At 49.9% G+C, this 24913-nt stretch overlaps 1 long non-coding RNA gene across 1 annotated transcript in view; it reads right to left on the minus strand.

Annotated features, from left to right (window-relative positions):
- Window positions 1-22087, minus strand: part of LOC138520724 (uncharacterized) — a 159660-nt gene extending 137573 nt beyond the window's left edge. The window contains exons 1-2 of the long non-coding RNA XR_011282873.1: window positions 22020-22087; window positions 21324-21399 (exon numbers count right to left, since the gene is read on the minus strand). This is a non-coding gene — a long non-coding RNA (uncharacterized lncRNA). The remainder of the gene's footprint in view (window positions 1-21323; window positions 21400-22019) is intronic.
- Between the last annotated feature and the right edge of the window lie 2826 nt (window positions 22088-24913).

A 24913-nucleotide genomic window follows, 5' to 3' on the forward strand; every position in this document is an offset into this window, starting at 1 on the left:
ACTGCTCACTTAGAAAATGCATGATATGTGTTCACGGGCATGAGAGTAAAGCATGTCTTGAGAATGCCTCCACTCTAGCCTGCTACTGGAAGTGCAGTTTCAAACTGAAGATATTATGGTCCTGCAAGCCTCTCTCCTCCCTCAAACCAGGCTGGTGCAGAGCCAGAGTGACAGGTGACTGGCCCTTGCCCTCATCTAGCGGCCATGGGCGGCACAAGAGGCTGGCCGATGGATAGACCAGGTGGAACTGGCAGACTGTTGGAATGCTGCTGCCACTCTCCCCGGGAACCTGCATCAATAGGGACAGCCTTTGACTGCAGAGAGGCATGAGCCAACCGCATAAAACACGTGCACGTTGCTGTCGGATGCCACCTTTCTGTGTAATTTGAACGCTGCCCTTTCACACTGCTACAACTTCAATGTCACTGAGCAGACGAGAGTGGTTGAGGGGTGACAAGTTGATGCTATACTGGACAAGGAAATAAATACATCTCCATTTCAATTCCTTTCTCTGTGCACATCCACCCATTCTACTCTTACTTCACTGCCATAGTTTGCAATTGTGGTTTTTTTCCATGGTTTGTAGCACTAGGACATGCATTTCCAGGAGTATGACATCGTTTCCTTTGGTGCATTTTTGCTGGGCATCCCTCGCGCCAAAACATACTGACGGCAAAACGTTCCTGCACCGAAGTGGGCGCGCCAAAATGGGCATGCCAAAATGTCAGCTTTGCCAAAGCAGTCGCGCCGAATCCGCCAATACGTCCTGCTCCGCCTTCTCAGTGAGAATAATCTAAACCCCATTATTATGCAGGACCTGACCACTAGGGGGCAGAATGGGCCGACTCTCTAATGGGAACTCGCCTTCTCAGTGAGAATGATCTAAACCCATTATTATGCATGACCTGACCACTAGGGGGCAGAATGGACCCTTTCTCTACTGGGAACTAGCCTACTCAAAATGAAGCAGCTATTTCTCACCTGAAAAATGGACCTAGCAACCAAAGGTCCGTTTCTCAGATGGGAACTAGTATCAACCTACCCACAATGCATCAGACACTTCCTTTTCCTGAACATGTAACGTGACAACCAAGCATCATCACGTGACCTTCATTAGAAGAAAAGACCTGGAAGCTCATGGGCACTCTCCAATTATCTATGGCAAGCCGTTAGATATAACGGATAATATTGCTCTTTACAAATAAATGAATATGAAATAAAGAAAACAGATTTTAAAAAGTATCAACAATAACACAAAATCTTACAATCTGGCATGTTAAAAGTCCAAGAAGGTCTTGTAGAAAAATAAAATACTAAAAAACCATGATGAAACACATGGACTTGAACCTCACACCAAATCAATTTCTGTTGAAGTTTTTAGCCAATGCAGTGCTTCTTCTGGGCCCTCGCTATATTTATGCCATCATCCTCACCCCAGCAGACTTGGCAGAAACAGCTGCATTATTCCTTCCTGAGCCAGAACCGGGGCTTCCGTAATGCACGTCGTTTCTCCACAACGTCTTTGAGGTCCTCTGGAAATACTGAAGGGGTTCCCTATGCCCCTGGCTGCCTTCAGGATCCTCTCCTTCGTGCATAGTTTTGCATAATCAGAATGATTTGGCGATGTTTGCTCGTTTCCAATCTACCAACGTTGTAGGCGTCGTCCACATCCATAGTACCAACAGTATACTTGAGAAATTACTCTTATTACCCGATCAGTCAAGTTGGTCTCCAGCCCAGCATTTTCCCCCAAACCCACTAGCCAAAGATTGAGCATTCTTTTCATCATTTCCAGGCTTGTGTTCTTTAGTTTCAAAAGTCCTATTTCGCTGCGTAATTCATTGTAAGGCCTGAAGCTACAGGCTACCCCAGAAGCCAGACCAGTGTAGCCCCTCTTCAGTTTTGATCCCCTTGTTTCCAGATGATTAACCTTTGGGGTCAGCGATGAGAGGGAGAACTTCATCTCACCAAGATCCTGCGCAATCTTCAACAGGAGATTCCTCGGGCTCCGTTCCTTGTTTTGGTTTCTTCCGGGCGGGATTCTCAGGTATCTCCGTCTCGGGTAATCTTCAGCAAATCCTTGGAGAGGGCCTGCTGCCTGCTCGGCTTCCATTCCCGAGATATAACTATAATGTTCATTAGGGTGTGTTGCACTTTCTAACAACTCTCTTATCATTTATAGTGTTTTATTCATGTGTAAGCAGAAAAAGGAGGAAAGGGGGGGCTTCCCAAACATTAAGGGCCTCATTACGAGTTTGGAGGCAGCCATGCCCTTAGTAAGGGCATGGCTGCCTCCAAAGTCGGGTCCGGGTCCATGGTCCCTGAATGGGGAAATACCGGGCCATTCCGGCGTTGGAGGGCCCAGTATTTCCCCATTTAGGGAACACGGACCAGGACCATCCCCATTCCCATTTGAGCCCCCATAGGGCTCAATGGGAACAGGGAGCATATTAACAACGGGCCCGTTAATGACAGGCCCGTTGTTAGCATGCTGGGCCGCTCGTGGGACCCGCTAAGGACGTCTGGTAAAACCAGACGTCCAGAGCGGGTCCCGCGAGCGGACCTCATAATAGGGCGGTATGGGGTTAACGGCTCTGGCACCTTTACAGGCAGCGTTAACCCCTTACCGCCCACCTCGTAATGAGGCCCTAAGAGTTGGTTTCCATAGGAATTATTTGGATTCCATTGATGGTGTATAATTATGTGAATTTCATCCTTGGCATTAACAGTACAAGGGACACGGGTGTCTTTTCTTTAATATGTGTCAAATATTTGCACAACTATGATTGATGTGATGGGTTACCCATTTTTTTGTACAGGTTTGGGGTGGGGGGTGGAGACCTCAACAAAGGTTTAAGCCCTTCTATCGCCGCCCTACTGGATTTGCTATGTTTACTTTCACCATTTTCCTACACTGTTCATCGGTGGACCCCTGTACCCCAGACACAGGCACAACATCTTGTAGACGGGAGGCCAAATATGACCCTCATATCCCCCACACGACTCTCAACAGGAAGGCAGAGAAACGACAGATGTGCCTCACTTTTAGGCCCATCGCCGCGATCCTCGATGTATCACAGGTGTGAGAAACGTTACTCTCTCAGACAGCCGTTCAGACCATACCCAATCAATGATTTGGACAATATGGAAATTACATCAATCGAGCAAGTCGACTAACTGCAAAACCAGAAATCAACGACATCATCACTGAAATCACAGCGTAGCCACACTTATACATGAAGTACATATTGACCCATTCATGATGTTACATGAATATGCACACGTTTATTACATATAGGCACAAAGCACATGCTTATGACCCAGAGAGGTAGAGGACGGACACACATACATATTTCTATATTCATATCTTTCGGCAAAGCTGAAACCACAAGATGCAAAGTATTCATACATCTAGCTTGCACACGCTTGACTGCCACTAACATGGAGAAGTCATATGGAATAATATGCAAGCTATAGGCCTATGATGCGAACAAAGATGGAGAGACAGGCTTCGGGTACATGGAAAAGCTGACATGATGGCCGCAGCCAGAGGCGTGCACAGACAAGGCACCCAGCCAAGGACAAGAGGAGACAGGAAAGTTCCACTTACCAAGACAATGAGCCAACTGAAGAAAATCAGGCTAAAATCCTCATATTTGCAAGCAGGACAGCTTCAGTTCGTGCTCTCAGCACATGTGACCCAGCCGAACAGGGCAATGCCCATTCACCCAAGTTAGACGAAGAAGACTGTGAGGGATTTGACCATCCGCATGGGGAGTATGCGCTCGCCTCAGCTTTTTTTCATGATTTTTTAGGAAATGGAATCATGGGAGATCACACATTTTCCAATGTTCGCCGCACAACAAACACATAGTCCAGAGTACTCTGGGTGACACAGTTTACAGGCAAAGTCCTCCCTGTCACATTTATTTGACAGGTAACAGCGAGGGGTGAACGAAAACATCCAGAGAAGAAGAGCAACACCTTCCTCGTCACATAGTCAGCCTACTCAAATATCAAAAGCTCCATGGATCTGCCCTGTTCTATTGTCTAAGTTCTTTGTGGTGGCTGCGTATACTGATGAGAGATAATTGAAGCAGGCCTGCGAATAGGCCCGGTCACAGAGCTTAACAATGGGCAGGAAAACGAACACCTCTTTGATATGCAATATGTCAACTTGAAGCTAGTTCCCACCCCTCTGTATGAAGGACAGTGAATGGCATGTCTGGGTCCACTATTTACCATAGGCAACCCCTACAGAGCAGACCCCTTTCAGAGGGAGAAGTATGTGATTTAAGGGAGACAGGAAGTCTGCTCTTGTCACAAACTTCAAGGGAGGCCTGCGCTTTGATCAAGAGCCATAGAGGGCTTAGTTAATCAGGGAGACACTTTGATCTACAACAGACAGGATGAAGGGTGGAACTTAGGAGTACATGTTGGGCCTCATTACGAGTTTGGAGGCAGCCATGCCCTTAATAAGGGCATGGCTGCCTCCAAACTCGGGTCCGAGCCCGTGGTCCCTGAATGGGGAAATACCGGGCAATTCCGATTTTGGAGGGCCCGGTATTTCCCCATTCAGGGAACCTGAACCATCCCCTTTCCCATTTGAGCCCCCATAGGGCTCAATGGGAATGGGGAGCATGCTAACAACGGGCCCGTTAATGACAGACCCATTGTTAGCATGCTGGTCCCCTCGCGGGACCCGCAAAGGACGTCTGGTCTGACCAGATGTCCAGAGCGGGTCCCGTGAGGGAACCTCGTAATGAGGTGGTACGGGGTTAACGGCGCCGGCACCTTTACCGGCACCGTTAACCCCTTACCGCCTCACTTGTAATGAGGCGGTTTTCACCTCTTACCTTTCCTATTGCAAAGCACTCTGGTCCTGACCTCACACATAACAGAAAATAGTTGCTTGGGATCCCGGATTGGTTCCTTAAGGTAGGCCTAGCCTGCACCACTGGGGCCAGTTAGGCTTCAAAAGAGGGCTGAGCCCCTCACTTAGCAGATCATCTGAAGGCTTCACCAGAAGCAGGAAAGAAGAACTCAACCTTGGACCCTGGCTGAAGGTACGGTCTGCCTAACATCTTCTGCCAGTGAAGGAAGGCCAGGATTTCCAAAAGGGAAGCAAGATCCCTCTCCTAGACATCTACCAAGGAACAGACGGAGATACTTGGCTCAGAGGACCTGCCAGAATCAGTACCAAGCCAGTACACAGAATACCCTGCTAGGTTCTGCCAGCAAGCTCCCTAGCTGGGAAGTGCCAGAGAGTCTCTGAACAAAGGACAAGGCCATTGCCTGCAAGCACTCTCCTCAGATTTGGGCTGTCGGCCTTGAAAGGATGCCACAAGCCCTGCAAAGAAGCTAGGAGGAGTGCCACACAAGCATCAACCAGCGTCAATCTTTTAAGGACACTTTCGAGGCAATCAACCCCTCGAACCACGACCGGCTGCATCACTGACTGTTGTCACGCTGCAGTCACTAAAACCGTCCGAGATGCCGCAACCAGCATCCCAGATCCGCCAACCAGCAAAGAGACAACGATTCTTGACCCAAGGAGCCATGCAGGCCAGCCTGCAGCCGTCCATCCAGCCCCCCGTGCTGAACTGCCTACCGCCTGATACCCACAGCTGTCTCCCGTCTTCAACACTCTCGCAGGAGCTATGAATCAATCACTAGTTGTGTTCCAATCTGTGTGGATCCCTTCTGGTGCACTAGAGGTGTGGGGCTGACTGATGGTTTAGAAACCGATATTCATACCTGGACCACTGGTGCCCCGGAAGTTGATTAGAAGCATTGGTGGCAAGCGGTCGGATCAGTTGGAGCCTTGTGCTTAGTCACCCAACAATAAAAGTACTGTTGCAGGCAACGTTTTGTTGCTGCTAGGTATTAGTAATAGTCATGGAGTGTGACATTAAGACTATAAAAGGCATGACCAAGGATGTCCTGTGCATCTTATGTCAAGAGAGGGGACTGCCCCACAGCACTAAGGTTAATAAACCTGAGTTGCTGACCAGCCTCCAAGCTTGGGTAGAAGTGAGGGCAGTTGGGTAGAAGGCCCCAGGGGATGGGCTAGGCCCTGTGTACCTGAACGGACAAAACCTTCCAGAGGGGGAAAATGACGAGGACACCTGCATGAGCAGTGTTTCTCGCCAATCATCCCGCTGGAAGGCAAGTGTAGTTTATCAACACGCTAGTGAGGCATCCTGGTAGTCCCAGGCCTCAGCACAGTCTCTAAATGCCCCAGTAATTGTTCTGGCTGTTAATGAGGTAATGGCTAGAAAGCTCCTGCTCGAGGAGAGGCGACTAGCGCTAGAGGAACAGAAATAGTGGGCCAAGGTCACCGTAGAGCTGCACAAGCTGGCACTTGAAGAGAAGAAGAAGGCCGACAGATCCACCTTTAGCGAAAGCAGCAGTAGTGGCTCAAACGAGAGTGCCCAGGATAAGCCCCGGCGGCACCTCCCCAAAGAATTAGTACAGGCTTATGAAGTGCGGAAGGATATTTTTGACTGGTATGAGGTAATTGAGCTGGCTTTCCAGCTACAGGCGGTGTATGAGGTACTGTGGGGTGCAGCCCTGATGAGTCACTTACCGACACCAGGGACTGATGCAATTCTTCAGTTAACTCCTGAGGAAAGGCCTGTTTATGAGAGCACAAAGGCAGCCCTCCTCAGGAAGTTCTGTAAAACCCCAGAACAGTATCTCAGAGCTTCAGAGAGCTCGGAAAGAAGAAGTGGGCGGACATTTGAAGCGTTCACACACTTGCCGTTGAAATATCTGAGCGGGTGGGTGGCTTGTTACAAAGTGGACACATTTCAAGGGATGGACAATTTGATTGCGTGTGAGCATGTATTAAAACATTGTGAGGTTGACCTACACCAGCATCTTATGCAGAAGATTATCACCGACCCTAGAGAACTGCAACGGCTGCCCTCAGCTTTGTGAGTACTCGAGTACTGAAAAAGGCTCAGGCGAGCACACCCAAACTGGATGAGAAATTGGCGGACTAAAAAGTAAACACAGATGGGAAGGACACAGATCTACCCAAATCCTATTCGAAGTCAGGTCCCCAAAAAACAAAGGGAAATCCCAAAACTCTAGTTCAGCCGTACACACCGAAAAGAAGAGCGCAGGAACCCCTAACACTGGGGCACCTGCGTTCTCGGCACCCAAAGCCTGTTTTGTGTGTAAGGAACTGGGCCATAGGAAAGGGGAACCTGCTTGCAAGGGCTTACCCAAGCAAGCCATAGTGAATGTTGGACTCATGGGGGAGGCCATCATTAGTGTGGGCCTCTTAGAGGAGGTGTGGTGTGTGGCACAGTGTGTCTTTTGGAGACTTGTGGATAAATGTGGCTGGAGTCTGTTCTCCCTATTCATTGCAAACAGGAAGAGGAGCTACTCTATTTACTCTCGATACCGGCATGGAGTGCGGTGCAGTGTGTGGCACAGTGTGTCTTGTGTCTGGTGCCTAGCGACTGCGCTAGGACACAGTGGGGGTCATTACAAGGTTGGCGGTAAGGGGTTAACGGCGCCGGTAAAGGTGCTGGAGGCGTCAACCCCTTACCGCCGCATTACGAGGTCCTTTAGCGGGTCCCGCTAAGGGCGCCTGGTTTTACCAGGCGCCCTTAGCGGGACCCGCTAAAGGACCAGCATGCTAACAACGGGCAATAAGCTTTGGTGTTGGCAGTGAATGAATGACATGTGGATTCCTGTTGATCTTTGGAGCTGCTTGTTGTGTGGGAGTGGCAGCATGATCATCTATGGTGTTGGTAGTGATTGAGTGACATGTGGCTCCCATTTTATCTTTGGAGCTTCTGGTTGTGTGGGAGTAGTGCAGCGACCGTGTGTGGTGTTGGTAGTGATTGAGTGACATGTGGCTTACTGTTGATCTTTGAAGCTTCTGGTTGTGTGGCAGTGGTGTGGCAATAAACTGTGGTGTTGGTGAAAATTGAGTGACATGTGGCTTCCTGCTGATCTTTGGAGCTTCTGGTTGTGTGGGAGTAGTGTATCGATCAGCTGTGGTGTTGGTGGTGATTGAGTGACATGTGGCTCCCATTTGATCTTTGGTGCTGCTGGTTGTATGAGAGTAGTGCAGCGTTCATGTGTGGTGTTGGTGGTGATTGAGTGACATGTGGCTCCCATTTGATCTTTGGTGCTGCTGGTTGTATGAGAGTAGTGCAGCGTTCATGTGTGGTGTTGGTAGTGATTGAGTGACATGTGGCTTCCTGTTGATCTTTGGAGCTTCTGGTTGTGTGGGAGTGGTGGTTATATCAGCTGTGGTGTTGGTGGTGATTGAGTGACATGTGGCTTCTTGTTGATCTTTGGAGCTTCTGGTTGTGTGGGAGTAGTGCAGCGATTGATCATGTGTGGTGTTGGTGGTGATTGAGTGACATGTGGCTTCCTGTTGATCTTTGGAGCTTCTGGTTGTGTGTGAGTAGTGCAGCGATCATGTGTGGTGTTGGTGTTGGTAGTGATTGAGTGACATGTGGCTTCCTGTTGATCTTTGGAGCTTCTGGTTGTGTGGGAGTGGTGGCTCGATCAGCTGTGGTGTTGGTGGTGATTGAGTGACATGTGGCTTCTTGTTGATCTTTGGAGCTTCTGGTTGTGTGGGAGTAGTGCAGCGATTGATCATGTGTGGTGTTGGTGGTGATTGAGTGACATGTGGCTTCCTGTTGATCTTTGGAGCTTCTGGTTGTGTGTGAGTAGTGCAGCGATCATGTGTGGTGTTGGTGTTGGTAGTGATTGAGTGACATGTGGCTTCCTGTTGATCTTTGGAGCTGCTGGTTGTGTGTGAGTAGTGCAGCGATCATGTGTGGTGTTGGTGTTGGTAGTGATTGAGTGACATGTGGCTTCCTGTTGATCTTTGGAGCTTCTGGTTGTGTGTGAGTAGTGCAGCGATCATGTGTGGTGTTGGTGTTGGTAGTGATTGAGTGACATGTGGCTTCCTGTTGATCTTTGGAGCTTCTGGTTGTGTGTGAGTAGTGCAGCGATCATGTGTGGTGTTGGTGTTGGTGGTGATTGAGTGACATGTGGCTTCCTGTTGATCTTTGGAGCTTCTGGTTGTGTGGGAGTAGTGCAGCGATTGATCATGTGTGGTGTTGGTGTTGGTAGTGATTGAGTGACATGTGGCTTCCTGTTGATCTTTGGAGCTTCTGGTTGTGTGTGAGTAGTGCAGCGATCATGTGTGGTGTTGGTGTTGGTAGTGATTGAGTGACTTGTGGCTTCCTGTTGATCTTTGGAGCTTCTGGTTGTGTGGGAGTAGTGCAGCGATCATGTGTGGTGTTGGTGTTGGTAGTGATTGAGTGACATGTGGCTTCCTGTTGATCTTTGGAGCTTCTGGTTGTGTGTGAGTAGTGCAGCGATCATGTGTGGTGTTGGTGTTGGTAGTGATTGAGTGACTTGTGGCTTCCTGTTGATCTTTGGAGCTTCTGGTTGTGTGGGAGTAGTGCAGCGATCATGTGTGGTGTTGGTGTTGGTAGTGATTGAGTGACATGTGGCTTCCTGTTGATCTTTGGAGCTGCTGGTTGTGTGTGAGTAGTGCAGCGATCATGTGTGGTGTTGGTGTTGGTAGTGATTGAGTGACATGTGGCTTCCTGTTGATCTTTGGAGCTTCTGGTTGTGTGGGAGTAGTGCAGCGATTGATCATGTGTGGTGTTGGTGGTGATTGAGTGACATGTGGCTTCCTGTTGATCTTTGGAGCTTCTGGTTGTGTGGGAGTAGTGCAGCGATTGATCATGTGTGGTGTTGGTGGTGATTGAGTGACTTGTGGCTTCCTGTTGATCTTTGGAGCTTCTGGTTGTGTGGGAGTAGTGCAGCGATTGATCATGTGTGGTGTTGGTGGTGATTGAGTGACATGCGGCTTCCTGTTGATCTTTGGAGCTGCTGGTTGTGTGTGAGTAGTGCAGCGATCATGTGTGGTGTTGGTGTTGGTAGTGATTGAGTGACTTGTGGCTTCCTGTTGATCTTCGGAGCTGCTGGTTGTGTGGGAGTGGTGCAGCGATCATGTGTGGTGTTGGTGTTGGTAGTGATTGAGTGACTTGTGGCTTCCTGTTGATCTTTGGAGCTTCTGGTTGTGTGTGAGTAGTGCAGCGATCATGTGTGGTGTTGGTGTTGGTAGTGATTGAGTGACATGTGGCTTCCTGTTGATCTTTGGAGCTTCTGGTTGTGTGTGAGTAGTGCAGCGATTGATCATGTGTGGTGTTGGTGGTGATTGAGTGACATGTGGCTTCCTGTTGATCTTTGGAGCTTCTGGTTGTGTGTGAGTAGTGCAGCGATCATGTGTGGTGTTGGTGTTGGTAGTGATTGAGTGACATGTGGCTTCTTGTTGATCTTCGGTGCTGCTGGTTGTTTGTTTGTTTGTTTATTAATGTGTGTAGTGCACCAAACCCATGGGTATCTGGGTGCACTGCATATCATAACAAATGTTATAATTCCACACAGATATAAATACAATACCAATAAAAACAGTCTTATTTAAACCCCAAGATAAATGCAATTCAGATAAAACTGTCATGTCCTCGGGTAGTTCCTACGACCTTGTCTCGATACCCAGTCCAGTGTCCTACCCCTCCCATTCACCTGTCTCCCGGGGCTCACGTAGGCAACCCCGGTTGGCTCGCGCGCTGGCCAAACAAACGGCATACACCCTGCAGTCACGATTGCGGCCGTTTCTCCATTGGCAGTTGCCTTGGAGATTAGGCCACCGCTCGAGCAGTAACACACTCGCTCGTGCTGTTGTGGCCCGATCACGTGACCCGAGGAAACGGTCACGTGCCCCGGTTTCGCGGTCACGTGACTCCGGTTGACATCATGTGACCAGGAAGTGGACGATATTTAAGCAGTGCAGTGCCGGTATCCTACGCTTCACAGCTGGTTTACCAGGAGTACTCTGTTTGACTTTCTTTCCTGTATTGCTTACCTGGCTTCCTTGGACTTGGCTTATGTTTACTGGACTTCTTGTGGATCACGTTTGGATTTGGCTACATCGGCTTTTCTGCTCATCACGGCTCCTGACCCCGGACTGAACTACGGACTTCCTCTGGATCTCGTTCTTGTTTATCCCTTTGGTGTAGACTGCTCTTCCTGGCTTCAGACCTTCGTCTGCAACGGATCTCTGTTGGGCCTCCCTGATTGCACCTCTACACGGGGAATCTCACTCTTCAGTTGGTGGCTGCCACCTGATTACCTGGGGCCCTCTTCAATACACTCTCCAGGTGGAGACTGGCGAGGTACATCTAGACCTATCCCGCAGGGTGGGTCTTTTGCCTACGTGAGTCCCGGAACCATCCTCCCATTCAGGTTTTCCATCCCGTTCATCAGATCCCCGGTAAGACTCTGACTGTATTCGGATTATTGTATGTAGTGTCCTGACTGCTTGGTATCTAATCATTGCCTTTTTCCACAGCTGCCTTGGGGTTCCTAGTACTTCGGTTCCGGCTTCGGATTATCTCCACCTGTGGCCGCAAAGGTTGCACAGGGAGTGATTTAGTGATTCTCCCTGTGCGGCACTTGGGGACAGAGGTCTTCTATATCTTCACGACTCTCAACACAAGACTGTGAAGCCTTGTCGTGCAAGATATGGAGGGTGCCGCCGAAGACCCCCTGGCTGCTGTCATCCAAGCAATCACGTTACTACGAGCCGATATGGTGGCGGCTAATACCGCGGTCCATCAGCGTCTTGACCTGTTACAAAGCACCCAACACCCCTTACCCTTGGACCCGGAGCTCGGAGACGCCCCTCCAGCATCGATACCCCTTGTACACCCAATCCCGACTCCCTCGGCTCCTGTTCCGGTGGTTTTGCCTTCACCCTTTCCTTTGGCTGCCCCAGAAAAGTTCCATGGGGACCCAAGAAGGTTTAGGACTTTCCTTAACCAGTGTAAGTTGCACTTCTTGTGTCGACCCCTTGTTTTTCCGGATCCTACCACCAAGGCGGCATTCACTCTCTCTCACCTAGCCGGCACGGCTGCTGCTTGGGCAAACCCGCTGTTAGAAACCAACCATCCTGCCCTCTATGATTTCGATCAGCTAGTATTGGAAATGTCCCGAGTGTTCGACACCAGGTATAAAGCACAATCCCATGATCTAGAACTACTGGACCTGTCCCAGGGGAAGGGCTCTCTTATTGAATACATCACAAGATTTAACCAACTGGCAGCGGAGACCTCCTGGCCTGAAAGTAAGAGATCGGTGGTATTCTATAGAGGACTAAGCAGTCCTATGAAAGACGCCTTGGCTATGGTACCGTCTCTGCCAGTCCAGTTCCCGGCCCTGGTGGACCTGGCTCTCCAAGTAGACGCACGACGCTCCGAACGCAGGGCTGAGGCCGGGTTTTCCCAAACGGCCAGCTCTGCTATTCCGTCGTCGTCCTCTGAAGCCACCGGTGAGCCGATGCAAATAGGAGGTGTTAGGAGTCCCATCACCTCGAGAGAGAGGGAGCGCAGAAGGGCTGAGAATGCCTGCTTTTATTGCGGCTTAGGGGGGCATTTTGTGAAGGAGTGTCCTCGATTGGCCAACACCAAAGACCCTAAAGGCTTTGCAATCTTTCTTGGGTTTTGCCAATTTCTATCGGCGCTTTATCTCTGGGTTCTCTTCTCTCGTATTAAGCACCGCTCTGGTACAGAACATAGCAAGGCGGACGCTTTGTCTCGCTCCCCTGGGGGGGTTTCGTTACCGGTGTTTCCCGACACACTCATACCCCGGGGACATGTTGTCTGTACATGCACACCCCCTCTGGCACTACTAGAAGACATTCGTTCCTGGGTTCAAAGGCACCCCGATCAGCTGTCAGAATGGGATCCCACCTATCACAACGGTTTGCCATATGTACAGGACCGTCTAGTACTCCCTACCACTGACACCAGAAACCTAGCCCTAGAGTGGTCCCATGACGCCCCGATCAATGGTCACCCGGGCCAGGCCCGCACCTTGGATCTCCTGAAACGATGGTGTTGGTGGCCGTCCATGAGGCACGACGTGGGCTGTTACGTCAACACATGCTCAGTCTGTGCTCAGGGCAAACATCGTAGGGGTCGTCCATTGGGGCTACTGCGACCCTTACCCGTGCCACCAAAACCCTGGCACACCCTGAGCATGGATTTCGTAACCGATTTACCCAAGATCCAGGGTTACGACACCATATGGGTAGTGGTCGATGTCTTCACCAAGATGGCTCAATTCATCCCTTGTCATGGTATCCCGTCTGCCCCTGCCTTGGCCAAGTTATTCTTTGACAACGTTTTCTGCCGCTACGGCCTTCCCTCTGTCCTGGTGTCCGATCGAGGCTCTCAGTTCACGTCCCGTTTTTGGCGTGCATTGACCGCTCTTCTAGGTATCGATGCCCGGTTCTCCTCCGCTTATCACCCGGAAACCGATGGCCAGACAGAGAGAACAAATCAGTCCATGGAGCAATATCTGCGTTGTTTGATGCTACAACAACAATCAACCTGGTTCCAGAACATACATTACGCTGAGTTCGCCTACAACAACGCTACTCACTCCTCCACGGGTCTCTCTCCATTTTACGCCATGTATGGCCAGCATCCCAGGGTCCTCCCTATCCCCGACATTTCTCCCACCGAGAACCCTGCAGCAGTAGCCTGCGTTCGAGACATGTCAGCCCTCCATACCCAGGTCCTCGTTCATCTGCAGGAGGCACAGGCATCCATGAAGGCCTCCGCAGACGCTAGGCGTACCATGGCCCCGTTGTATCCCGTTGGGTCCCGGGTTTGGCTGTCCTCCCGTCATCTCCACTTGAAGGGCTGCCGCAAACTCATGCCCCGTTTTGTGGGTCCTTATGTTGTTTCCCATGTCATCAACCCGGTGGCCTATCGCCTGGTTCTCCCCTCCTCTTGGCGGGTACATCCTGTGTTTCACACCTCCCTCCTCAAGCCCTGCCCATCCTCGACGCGTCTTCGCCCTTCTCCTGCCCCCGTGTCCCTGGATGCACCTGATGTTTTCGAGGTCTCGGGCATATTGGGGTCCCGTTTCCTTCGGGGTCGCCTGCAGTACCTTGTTGACTGGTTGGGTTATGGTCCGGAGGAACGCACCTGGGTCCCCGCCTCGGATGTCCATGCCCCTCGATTGATCTCCCGGTTTCATAGGGAACATCCTTCCTGCCCACGGGGTCGTGGGCCTTTGAGGGGGGGCTCTGTCATGTCCTCGGGTAGTTCCTACGACCTTGTCTCGATACCCAGTCCAGTGTCCTACCCCTCCCATTCACCTGTCTCCCGGGGCTCACGTAGGCAACCCCGGTTGGCTCGTGCGCTGGCCAAACAAACGCCATTCACCCTGCAGTCACGATTGCGGCCGTTTCTCCATTGGCAGTTGCCTTGGAGATTAGGCCACCGCTCGAGCAGTAACACACTCGCTCGTGCTGTTGTGGCCCGATCACGTGACCCGAGGAAACGGTCACGTGCCCCGGTTTCGCGGTCACGTGACTCCGGTTGACATCATGTGACCAGGAAGTGGACGATATTTAAGCAGTGCAGTGCCGGTATCCTACGCTTCACAGCTGGTTTACCAGGAGTACTCTGTTTGACTTTCTTTCCTGTATTGCTTACCTGGCTTCCTTGGACTTGGCTTATGTTTACTGGACTTCTTGTGGATCACGTTTGGATTTGGCTACATCGGCTTTTCTGCTCATCACGGCTCCTGACCCCGGACTGAACTACGGACTTCCTCTGGATCTCGTTCTTGTTTATCCCTTTGGTGTAGACTGCTCTTCCTGGCTTCAGACCTTCGTCTGCAACGGATCTCTGTTGGGCCTCCCTGATTGCACCTCTACACGGGGAATCTCACTCTTCAGTTGGTGGCTGCCACCTGATTACCTGGGGCCCTCTTCAATACACTCTCCAGGTGGAGACTGGCGAGGTACATCTAGACCTATCCCGCAGGGTGGGTCTTTTGCCTACGTGAGTCCCGGAACCATCCTCCCATTCAGGTTTTCCATCCCGTTCATCAGATCCCCGGTAAGATTCTGACTGTATTCGGATTATTGTATGTAGTGTCCTGACTGCTTGGTATCTAATCATTGCCTTTTTCCACAGCTGCCTTGGGGTTCCTAGTACTTCGGTTCCGGCTTCGGATTATCTCCACCTGTGGCCGCAAAGGTTGCACAGGGAGTGATTTAGTGATTCTCCCTGTGCGGCACTTGGGGACAGAGGTCTTCTATATCTTCACGACTCTCAACACAAGACAAAAACACAATAGTTGACACAGGTAATGAGCACACCAGGAACCGGTGCAGTTAGAGTAGATGCTCCTAGAGGGACGCAGGAAGTCAGGGCCCTGTGGCAGTCAAATGTCATTCAAAACTAGCCAATGTTTTGTGTTTTTCCTAGGGTTTTGGAATGTCTGGTGCATTTGCAGGTGAATGGGGAGAGGGTTCCATAAGTGGGCAGCCTGGACAGGAAAGCTAATGCCCCCCGCCTTTTTCAGGTTAAATCTGGGAGCTATGATACAATGCAAATTTGAGGACCTAGTAGGGCGTGATACATTTTCTTTCGTGATTTTGTCTTTTAGGTACTGTGGAGCAGCGTTATTTAAACATCTGTTTGTGATGGCAACAATTTTTAACTGGATCCAGTCCTTGATGGATAGCCGATTGTGATTTCTTCTGACCTCGGAGATGTGTTGTCTCCTCGGAATACTTAAAGCCGTTCTTAGTCTGTTATTTTGTAAAATGTGTAGTTTGTTGAGGATCTCTTTGTTAGCGCCAACATATAGGGCATTACAGTAATCAAGTTTAGACAAGATTAGGGCCCTTGCTAAGGTGATGCAGCTGTTTGTAGATAGAAATTGTTTGCACGTCTGTATTAGCTTGCAAGTGTACACTATAGCAGAAACCGTGGTGTTAACTTGTTTGCTTAGGTTGAGAGCTGAGTCCAAATAAACACCTAAGGTTTTCGTTTCCTTGGCGACTTTAATGTCGATACCATCAATATTGAATGCATTATATTGACTTCCTAGTTTGATGAGGTTGGCTGGGGCTCCTAGTATCAAGATCTCGTTCATGTCATCATTCAGGCAGAGGCCATGGGCTGCCATCCATGCGTGAATGATAGAATATATTTTATTGACTAGGGCTAGGTCAATGTCCTAGTCACCGGTAAGAGGTAGGAGTATCTGGTTGTTATCTGCATAATTCGCATAGGTGACACCCAGATGATCGAGATCATCGAACAATGGCTTTGTGAATATATTATACATGGTCGGTGAGACACATAATCCTTGCAGCACACCGCAAGTAATAGGAGAGGGGCCAGGAGCGGCTGACAGAGAGAAAACTCTCATTGACCTGTTGTTGAAGAAGGATTTAATCCAGTCAGTGGCTTCTTGGGAGAAGTTGTCAGCGGTGGACGAGTGTTTTCAGAGCACTTTGTGATCGAGCAGATCGAACATGGCCGATAGATCCAGTCACATTGTCCATTATCTTTAAGTTGGTCAATTTGCATTTTTAACTCAATCAAGGCTGTTTCCGTGTCATGAAAGTGTCTGAAACCAGATTGTCTTAGTCCTAAGAGGTTATTGGACTCGAGGGTACTACCATTGCTAAAGAAAGCCTCATTGGACCCAACAATACCAACTAACTACAGTCCTATTACTACTGTCCCATTTTTACTTAAAATAATAAATGCGCCTATGACTAATCCAGTCAGAAGAAGCTACACGGGTACACTTCAAGATATGATTATGGAAGCTCACATGAAAAGAATGAGGTCTAAAAGAAGCACAAAGGAAGATAAATATGAACTAAATGAATACCTGGACAGCACGGCACACTTGGGAAATAACATATTGTACCAACACATGAAGGAATTTGGGAGAAGAACTTCAAAGGAGCAATGCTTCGTATGTGCACTCATGCCATACAACATGGGGAAGTCGAAAATCTTCATAGCTGTTGAAATAGATGTCCTGAGTACACACTGCATAGTGCACCTAGCTTTCTGTAGTACAAGAGGCCAGTTCATGGGCCGAACAGCCTCTCTCAAATGGGCAACTGAACGGGCAGATCCAGATAAAGATTACTATATTCAAGATATAAAGACAAGAAACAACGCCAAGATGGGGAATCATGTGATCAGATATGAGAAACCTGGAGTAAAATGAACTTCAATCAGACGGGAAGTGAATAAAAGACTGAAAATCTGCAGAAGACATTCGTAGATGGAAGAAAGAGGACAGATGCAGATCTGGGGATCCATGCTATCACCAGGCGGATGGGAGAAAGGAGTAGTGATCTGCAGAGACTGGGTAATAATGGGTCACTACCAATCAACTATTGAGAATGCACAGATGTTGTGCAAACCAATATGGCTGAAAATTGCTAAACTACTGACATGGGTCGAAGACAGAGGAGGACCCCTGCAGATAGTGCCTTTAGAGAGTGCAAAGCTGTGCTTCAGAAACAATGGCACAAGAAACATGGGAGAGAACCAGAAATGTGGTCCAATATTTGAAGCACCAGGAATGAACATTGGGACAGCAGTAATTATCGATCACTATGTCTTGGGAGGATAGCTCAGCGGCAACATGCTCGCCCTGGAAGCAAGACGACATGGAGCAATGCAGGTTCGGTCCCGGGTCCATGCTTAGAAACCTCTGGGTATTAAGCACGTTATAAATAACCTATCATATCATATCATATCAAATTGGGCTTGTGGATCCAAGGCAAATATGAAACTACCTAAAGACTACGAGGAATATTCACATTGGTGAATGTCAATGTTCCAATATTAGTGATTCCAAAGAGTGATCTGAATCTCTACAGTTTTCCAAAGGCAGATGCTCACCTGAGGAAGAAGAGATCTGTGGAGCTGATAAAGGATGAAGAGAGAGAACAATTTCTCAGCCAAGTCAAAAGAAGCTTTTGACTCTATCCCATATGAACACAGACTGTTCAGCCAGACTTCTTCAGTGTTCACATTGATCTTCATGCCAAGAATCTAGGTTGGAGCAAATACCAAGTGGCTTCAGATCACCAGATGGAATTGCTGCAGACATTTAACACTACAATAAAGGGATTCAATGCAATCAGAGAAGAGATGAGAGCCATAAGACTGATGACTCTTCAGAATAGATTTGTCTTGGACACGATCACAGCTATGGATGGAGGTGTTTGTGCCAAAATTGGAGAATCATGTTGCACATTTATACCTTCTCATGATGACGAGAATGGAACCTTGACAGTGGCAATAGACATGCTGACGAAACTCCATGGTCAGATGATAGACGAAGTAGAAGACATTGCTGATGACAGCTGGTTTGGATCACTCTTCTCTTGGGTTCCACAATGGATGGCAGACATGTTTAAGTTTCTTGGAGCCCGGATCGTGTTGGTGTTTCTTGGATTCTGTGTGATCAAGATAATAATCTCACAGTGCAAGAAGACATCAAGGAAAGCCATTGGGATGAAGATTATGATTGATGTTGAACCAGGATGGAAGCCTAAAGATCTGACTGATGAAGAAATCAGAGACTTTGTGAAGGCCAGTATCCATGCACCTGAGGGAACAAAGTTCCTGTATCCAAAGGACCAAAAGAAGTATGTGGGAAGATGGATCTATTGCAGTCCAAGTGGACAGTGCATGGTCATGACATGGAATAATGATGAGCATGTGAAATTAGCCGGATGCCTGAAGGGAGTCATAAAGATATGGATCCCTAAGAAGCATTTCTTCAGACAAGGATGTCTAGATGTGAAGGATGATGGGAAAGTGGCCGATGAATCACCCAGAGGTGGGAGTGTAGAGGAGGAGCCAAGTACCCCTACTCCAACCGCCCCGCACCCATTACATATAGAGTGGGAACCAAAGTATGTGACGTATGCGGAACAGTTGAACCAACAAAGGGCAGAGTGTGGACTCTGTGCAGAACCAATAGGAATACCAATACCTAAGAGAATCTGGGACGCAAGGTACCCATTAAGAAAACTGTACCTGCATACAAGACAATATGATGGCCATTTGAATGAGATTCCTGAAGAAGCAGAGCAGATAAATGGCAAATATTAATGGTGACGTCACACAGAGAGAGATGACGCAGACAGAAGAGATGCAGAGACCAGAGAATGCAGATATTCTAGAAGGCATCAAGAAAGTAATAAGATAAGTGACATCTTGGGATCAAGGTGAAGAAGCTTATGCACAGGAACAGATGAAGATATTAAACTAGTTCATACATGTAGAGATGCAACAAGAAACGCAAGCAGCAAAGTAATCTTGAAAGCTAGCTTCAAGCTTTATAGTATATAGATTGCGGTAAGCGCCAATATATATAGATGCATATGGACGAGTAAAAGATGGATGTTTCCACTACTCATTATAAAGCAGTGCTGAACATTAACAAGAAGGCCTTTTTTCAGTGTGTCACAGTCCAGTCACTTGAAAGCATGAAGTTGGACGATCGAGGTGGTCACACCTATGCACGAGGGCAGGATATGCCTTCACTCCTTAAATTTCTCAGAGCACAGTACAAACTCAAGGCCAATATTCAAAAAACTAATTGACAATGCACTATTGAGGTGATGGTGGATTGATTTGCTAATTGGTGGGAAGTTAGTGTTAAGGTGAGCTCCCCAGCACCTGGATGTTCAGTCTGCAATCTGCTAGACGTAGATGGAAAAGTACTGGCTGGGGTTAGAAGCCAACCAATAGTAGAAGATCACATAATTAAGGGTCCAATAGGTTGTGTAGCCAATGGAACGTTGTGTATTTAGTGACGTTCATAGTGGCCATTTTGAGGGGAGGTCTTAGTTGCCCCGCCTGATGTTAAGTACCCTATCACTTTACTTCACTGTCTATACTGATATCCAACTTATACTTAGACATTCACTTAGAGCCTATAACTCCCTCCAATAGGTTTTGTAGTTTGCCACACAGGATGACGTGGGTAAGTGACGCCGGTCAGCACCGAACTGATGATGATTTTGCATGATATAACCTCTGTTTTTACTAAAATAAGTTGAGTAAGAGGATCGAGTGAGTGCTGATGTTCGTTGTACTCCCTGTTTTATATACTTGTTAATAAAACGGACTCCCTTTTGCTAAACTACCTGAGTCGTCTTCATTAATGATGTATGAATAAAATCTGCATCCCCGTCCATCTTCAGGGTATTGCTACTCATCTTAAAGAGCTGGGCTACCCAGTTCAGATTCCTGTTGATCTTTGGAGCTGCTGGTTGTGTGGGAGCGGTGCAGCGATCCGCTCTGGTGTTGTTGGTGGTTGAGTGACATGTGGCTTCCTGTTGATCTTTGGAGCTGCTGGTTGTGTGGGAGCGGTGCAGCGATCCGCTCTGGTGTTGGTGGTGATTGAGTGACATGTGGCTTCCTGTTGATCTTTGGAGCTGTTGGTTGTGTGGGGGAGGTGCAGCGATCCGCTCTGGTGTTGGTGGTGATTGAGTGACATGTGGCTTCCTGTTGATCTTTGGAGCTGCTGGTTGTGTGGGAGCGGTGCAGCGATCCGATCTGGTGTTGGTGGTGATTGAGTGACATGTGGCTTCCTGTTGATCTTTGGATCTGTTGGTTGTGTGGGGGAGGTGCAGTGATCCGATCTGGTGTTGGTGGTGATTGAGTGACATGTGGCTTCCTGTTGATCTTTGGAGCTGTTGGTTGTGTGGGGGAGGTGCAGCGATCCGATCTGGTGTTGGTGGTGATTGAGTGACATGTGGCTTCCTGTTGATCTTTGGATCTGTTGGTTGTGTGGGGGAGGTGCAGTGATCCGATCTGGTGTTGGTGGTGATTGAGTGACATGTGGCTTCCTGTTGATCTTTGGAGCTGTTGGTTGTGTGGGGGAGGTGCAGCGATCCGATCTGGTGTTGGTGGTGATTGAGTGACATGTGGCTTCCTGTTGATCTTTGGAGCTGCTGGTTGTGTGAAATTGTGGTGCTGTTGTGCTCGTCTGTTCTAGTGGTGAGTGAAGAGTGTCTGCTTGGACACTGTGGGGCCTATGACGGTGTTGGTCGCTTGGTCTTGTGGAGTTGCTGGTGGCATTGGGGAGAGGTAAGCGGTTCCTCTCTGTGCAGTGTTTGCTGAAGGGCTGGTTGCCCGTGGGCCCTCAAACCTCAACATGCACAGTGACCTGACTGCCCAGCACCACTGGCACCCTCTTGGAACCTTCTCGAACAGTTCCGGATTAGTGTTCCTTTAGCCCGGTGGTCGCCGCACGGGCACGGGTTGCTGCTGTCTTAAGGTTACATACATTGGTAGCAGGGACACCTTTGCCCTCGCTGCCGGGAGGGTGGGTGAGGGGCAAGGAGCTGGGCTTCAGTATAAGAGGTCTTACTCCGCCACTAGGCGCTACTTAAAAGAATAATGCGTCCTTACCTGGTCCCCGGGCATACAGGCGGTCTTCATACGCGGTGCCCGTGTACTCCAGCAGCAGCCGGATGGCATGTGCCAGCTGTTAGGAGAGACGGTACACACGATAGCTAAAATAATGAGGTGCAGGCGGTGGGGGCACACAAGCAGGACGCAACAGGAAGATCGGTGCAGGGGGGTGGGGGGTGACACGGGCAGAACGCACACAGAGTTTGGGGTCAAGTAAAAAAGGAAGATGGGGTGTCATGTACACAGAACCATGCCAGCAAAGAAGCCGAGACACTGCAGGAGTGTGGCACGGCCCACCCCAACCTCCTGCCAACCCCAATTGCCTTTACAAGCCTCCCACCCACAGTCCCGCCCCAAAGTGACCCCTAACATGGCAGCCAGTGAGCGAGGGAACCCCCAGAAGCATACACCCCAAAAGCTACTGCGCCCTCATAAAAACCGTTCCCAAACCTAAACACAAAGCTTGCTCACCCACACAAGCCCCCCTCACCCCATAAAGTGCCCTATGGGCGGGCAAGCTTCCTACGACCCCCCACATCCACATGAACCAAAACGCAACCGCACAAGACACCCACCAAGCCGTACCCCCCAAAAAAGCCGTTCCGCAAAGCGAGTGCCAGGGTCTACCCCGGGTACGCAGGACCCCCTGCGTGCATGCCCCCCGCCGCCGCCCTTCACGGTGCTGCGCCTCACCCCGCGGAAGTTCCAGTAGCCGAGGACCGCAGCCATGCTGGATGAGATGCGGAGCTGGCACTGAGGCGTGCGCTGCTTTTATCCCCGCCGGGAGGGGCGGGGCAGGGCTTCCTGGGGAGGCAGGGTGGGAGGGCGGGTGAAGGCGACCCTTTCTCTGCCAAGTCCCAGCAGCAGTTCCTCAGAGGCGGGGACCCCCATCCCTGTGTACCCCTCTAACCACGCTAGAGGTTTCCACCTGCAAAGGCTTCTAAGGGGACATTTCAACGCAAAATACCTATTCCATATTCTGAAAAATGATGTTTTCAAATGTTTTTTAGTCTACTTTATTTTAAAAGAAATTATGTATTTTAGGTCAAATATGTGTGTTTCTTTCCTAAAAGCATCAAACGGATAAAGATGTCAAAGGTCAAAGGGTGCAAACAGCAAAATGTCTTGAAAAAGTAGAGCCGGTGCCTGAGAAATCAGTAAACGTGGCCCCCTCCAAACCCCCCTCCCCCGCACAGACCCCTCTACAGCAAGACGGAACCCCTCCCTCGCTATTAGTGGGGCCGGGAAGATATGCGTAAAACAGACTTCCCCATCTCCAGTCCTGGCCAACAAAGCGTTAACTCCCTACCTCCCTACCTCCCTACCTAGCCGTGCGCGTGGCTTGCGGTGGCGGGCTCTGTGGTACCTCAGGGGGCTCGTAGCTGCCTCTGTCAGGTGCATCGCCTGATGCCTGTGCTGTGTGCTTTGTTGCAGAGGCGGGGGGGGGGGGGGTGACCCTGTAAGCCCTGGTCGTGCCTCCTGCGGGGTGCTAGTCAGCGCCACGCAGGGGGAACCCCGCAGCTCCAGGGCGAGGGCCAGTAACCTGTGCCCCATGGCAGACAGGACAGGGAGAGGGGGCATTAACACCTCGCAGTGCGAACCCCCACCCCCCTCTCCTTTTAAGTTTGTCCGTTTGTGCGCAGCCAGGCAGGAGGAAGGGCCCTTGCCCGCTTCACCAAGGTATGGCAGGCAGGGTGCAGGCAGGGAATGAGAAAAGAAGCAGGTCAGGGTGCAACCTGCCATTGGCACCAGCCGGCCGGGGGCTGGACGACACAGCCCCCACACAGGCAGAACACAGCCCAGCGCCTGCCCCAGGGACATGCAACCCCCCCCTCCCACCCAAGAAAAGGGAGAGACGAAAGAAAAGGAAGGCAGGGCACCCTACGGGGCCCACACTGGCGTGGAACAAGGAAGGCAGCAGGGGCCTGAGGGCGTAACCTCTGGGCCTCGTGCCCAAAAGTACACATTCTCTTTAGAGTTCTTGTGATTAGGATTGTGTGGTTTATCATCACATAAAACCCACGGCCTTTTTATTGCCAACACTCACCCAATGTCTCGTGTGGTACATGGGGGGGGGAGGGGGGCTACCTTTTTGCTATGTCTGGTTTTCATCTGTCTGCCTCTGGGTCCACCGGTTAGTTGCGGGAAGAGGTGGCACGTGTACTCAGTGTGTACCTCTGCCTGGTGCCACGGCCAGGGGTCCGCAGGTGGCTGCTCGGGCAGGTCACGAGCAGGCGCTTGTGCCACTGTGGGTGCTTCACGGGGAGGGGGCCGCGGGTACCTCTGCCCTGATAACCCACCGCACATAAGGCAATGGATCGGCAAGTCACTTCTGCAGCCAGAATGCCGAAGCTTTGCACCAGTGCACTTGCAATTAGCACCAGAGTGCAAACGTACACTTTTAATTCATGTTTGCACCGGGGCAAACTTTGCCCCGGTGCTAAGTAGGTGCAGAAGGGCATTTCACTGGTGCAAGGTTTCTGTCATGCGGCCCCTGGTGTGCACGCCACAAGGCGGTTCTATAAATAGGCTTTTATCCAAGCAGATGCGAATGGTGGCGGAGTGCGGTGCAATAACTGGGCAGACAAACCCAACACTGACTGAGAAAACCTTCACACTCAGAAGGCCCACTATGGTTATTATTCTTATCATTTGTGTAGGCTGTAGCAAAAAAGGACAGAGAAAGGTTCTACCTGTCCCCACCTCCGCTAAGCACCCTTAGTGGGCGCTGATGGGCCGCCCGACTCCACGCGGAAAGCACAAGAGCAACAGGTACTTTATTTTCACAAGACCACTGTCCAAAACTATCAACACACCTCGTTCACAAACATTTAGATTCAGGAAAAATACTTAAAAGAAAGGAGGGAATGCATCACCCAATGAAATAATTATTGCAAAAAATCACTTTATTAGCCAATACTTTAGAGGCCCGATTCCTAGAATTATTTGCGTGTACAATTGGGGATTGGCTTGCCAATCTGCGCGCAAATCCCTGTTCATGGAATGGACTGCGCTGGACTTTTCCTGGACTTGGGTGGAGTTTGCACGGGCTCGGCACGATACACCACGCAGAGCGTGGGCGTGGCTTGAGCAGAGGGCTGGGAAGGGGGCGGAACACAGAAAATGGGGAAGAAAATGCGAAAAAGTGGGTGCACCAAGGGAGGCAGGCAATCCCTCGCACGCCCACAACTGTGTCGAACGACACGTATTGATGGAACCACCTGTGCAGCCTCTTGGCATAGTAATGGCCATGCAAATCACTCAATCTCTACGCCACTCGAAGGCAGGCGTAAGTACACTTGCACGTAGGAATCGCAGCGCTGAGGTGGGTTTGCAGGTCGGATATAGGGGTGTGTGTACACAACTGGGATTCCGATCGAACTTAGGAGTGAGCGCGTATGCTGTTTAGTGGGGTGCAAGAATGGTGTACAGAGTTCGCTTACAGATTCCTGAGTAATTGAAGAGTTATGATTTTTCATATGCATGTTGTCGGAGTGCCAGCAACAGTTATAGAGAACCCTGTACTGGGACCCCAAGATGCAGGCCTGCTTGCGTGGGACCCCAGGCACTCTTTGAAAGGTTAGAAC

This window comes from Ambystoma mexicanum, chromosome 13, assembly GCF_040938575.1.
Source record: "Ambystoma mexicanum isolate Mex_15411 chromosome 13, UKY_AmexF1_1, whole genome shotgun sequence".
Classification (NCBI taxonomy): domain Eukaryota; kingdom Metazoa; phylum Chordata; class Amphibia; order Caudata; family Ambystomatidae; genus Ambystoma; species Ambystoma mexicanum.